Raw genomic sequence first — 3062 nt, forward strand, 5'->3', positions numbered from 1 at the left:
TGAAAGCAGAAGTCAATAAGAGAAGCAAAGAGAAGTAAGAAGTTGCTGGAAGGAACAAAGAAAAGGATTATAACATCTACTGAAGACCCATTTGGTGCTATAAATATGACATTTCATTTTTCCAAATTCTTAATAAATACAAGTGAGGAAATTGGCATTGCAAATAAATTTAATAAATTGCATTTGGGGCTAATTAACAGACTTTTGTATCAGAAGACCTAAATTTGAGTAATACTCTATCAGTAGCTAGGTGACAATTGATTAAAATTCTCTGCTTCATTACATCTCTATAAAATGGAGATAATATCTGCCTTACCAAGTACTTAGTATCTATAAATTAAAAAAACATATGAAATTGTTATTAAAAGTTTAAGGATTTTAACAGCAGAGTTAAATTTATTAAATAAGTGATTGTTATGCAAATATAGTATGTAAAAAGTCTTAGGATAAAGACAACAATTTTATTATTTTGCTAAATTTACTTCAATTTTTTTGATGCAGAGGCAATACTGAGTTGTAAAGTAGACACATTAACCTTCTTTTCCACACATTTTAATTTCATAAGTTTTTTTAATGTATAGCATTTTTTCACTAATCATTACCAGATCTCTGAATATAATCATGTTGAAATATTTTTTTTGCCTGATTGCTAGTTCATTTCCTTTTGTCTGAAGGGAATTCATTACTAATGGTGTTGTTACCGGTAACTTCTATGGTTCAATTGTATTTTAAATATTCAGAATTTTGTTTTTCTGGTCTTTAGGGGAAGGTCTCTCTCTCTCTTTCTTTGTCTCTCTCCTTAAGATGCTTACTCCCTTGTGGTTTTCCAATTGCTTCCATGCAGCTCCCCAGGGCTCCCAGCTGAGAACTGGACCTCGTGGATGTGGCTCAATTCTTACTCCATGGTGACTGCAAATATTGCTGATCCAGTAGCCAACACAGCAGGTGTGTCTATCCTGCCGCTTCTGAAGAAAGCAGAGGTATGTGAGCCATGCTGACAGCAGTGGTTGGCAAAAACCTTTTTTTTAGTATTTTTGCTTTTATAAGCAAAAGTTCTTTATCATGCTCTGCTTTTAACATTGTGGAAAATGTTTATTTCTTGTAATCCAATGTGAGTCAAAATCTCAGCTGCTTCTTAATCTGAAGACTGGAGTGCTCCTGGCTTCCCCTCTGATCTGTGCATTGTTTTCTGGTTCTCAGAGGAATTTTTTTTTTGTTTTTTTTTGTCACATCATATGGCTTGTGGGATCTTCGTTTCCTGACCTACCAGGGATTGAAATTGGGCCCTCAGCTCTGACAGTGTAGAGTCCTATCCACTAGATCAGCAGGGAATTCCAAAAGGCATTTATATATTAAATTTTACAGCATGGCTACATCTTTTAAAATTTGTCTTTTTTTCTATTATTATTATTATATCTTTCAAAATGAGGAAGGGCCTTAGTGTCTAACACTGATTGTCAGCGTAACCAGAAATATGATGTTAATTTGATATTCTGGATGTTAGAGACATTAGGATTAAAAAAAGTGAAGAAAGCATCACAAAAAAAGGATGTGATAGAATCAAGGAGGCAAATGAGATTGCTGATGTGTCACAAAGCCACGCTCTACTCTTTCTGACCCCATGGACTGCAGCATGCCAGGCTTCCCTGTCCTTCATTATCTCTCAGAGTTAGCTCAAACTCACTTCAGTGTTCTTGCCTGGAGAATCCCAGAGACGGGGGAGCCTGGTGGGCTACCGTCTATGGGGTCGCACGGAGTTGGACACGACTGAAGCGACTTAGCAGCAGCAGCAGCAGCATGTCAGTTGAGTCAGTGATGCCATACAACTGTCTCATTCTGTTGCTCTCTTCTCATCCTGCCCTCAGTCTTTCCCAGCATAAAGGTCTTTTCCAATTAGTCGGCTCTCTACATCAGGTGGCCAAAGTATTGGAGCTTCAGCTTCAGCATCAGTCCTTCCAATGAATATTCAGTGTTGATTTCCCTAAGGATTCACTGGCTTGATCTCCTTGCTGTCCAAGGTACTTTCAAGAGTCTTCTCCAGTACCATGATTCAGAAGCATCAATTCTTCGGTGCTCAGCCTTCTTTATGGTCCAACTCTCACATCTGTACATGGCTACTGGAAAAACCTTTGTCTATGTGGACCTTTGTTGGCAAAGTGATGTCTGCTTTTTAATATGCTGTCTAGGTTTGTCATAGCACTTCTTCCAAGGAGCAAATATCTTTTAATTTCTTGGCTGCAGTCACAGTTTTGCAGTGATTTTGGTGCCCAAGAAGATAAAATCTGTCACTGAGATTACAGTAATTTTTGCATATTTGCTCTGCAGGGACTGAAGTGGTGCCTGCCCAGCTTCAGCTATGTGGAGGCAGAGCCAATCTTTCTTATTCTACTGTTTGCCAGTTCATTGCTTTTTCGCCTCTGTTGGCCCCTGGGGAAGTGAGCTTGTTTGGTCTTAACAGTGCCTTTAAATTGGCCATTTTTCAGTTGAATTTCTCCCCAGCTTGCTGTGAGTTAATCAAATCAACCTTTTGCAATTTGATGGATTGTTCTATCCTCTATTATAAGAAAGGTGGAAAAAAAGCGACAAGAAAGATGCCGATTGTAGACTTTTCCTATGGACATGTTTCCCTGCCCTATGGCATGCTTGTAAAACTTATTTTTTCAGTACTCCATTATGAAATACTTGAAAAATGATTGATTAAGAAGCCTGAGTAGAGTTTTTATCACCTTTTCAATGAATGAGTTATTTAAACCCTTGGATCATAACTGGATAAAGCTATGTTGTCATATTACCTTCTGGTTTTGTCTCAGTGGAGACACAGACCTCCTCATCACTGGGGACTTATCCTGAATAATATTCCAAGATGACTGTACATGAAAATTGCATTAAAAATATAAGGGGTTCATTCTCAGCATTACTACTGGGCTTACACATTTATTTTTGTAAAAATGGGAAATGTGAGTTGATTTAGAGATTTTTCCCTTTTTAAAAATGATCTGGAAGCATTTAGAAACCATGGCAATATAGTTTATATAAATATAGCTAGAATATTTAGAGAAAAT

The sequence above is a fragment of the Bubalus bubalis genome, chromosome 2 (genome assembly GCF_019923935.1).
Source record: "Bubalus bubalis isolate 160015118507 breed Murrah chromosome 2, NDDB_SH_1, whole genome shotgun sequence".
In the NCBI taxonomy this organism is placed as follows: Eukaryota; Metazoa; Chordata; class Mammalia; order Artiodactyla; family Bovidae; genus Bubalus; species Bubalus bubalis.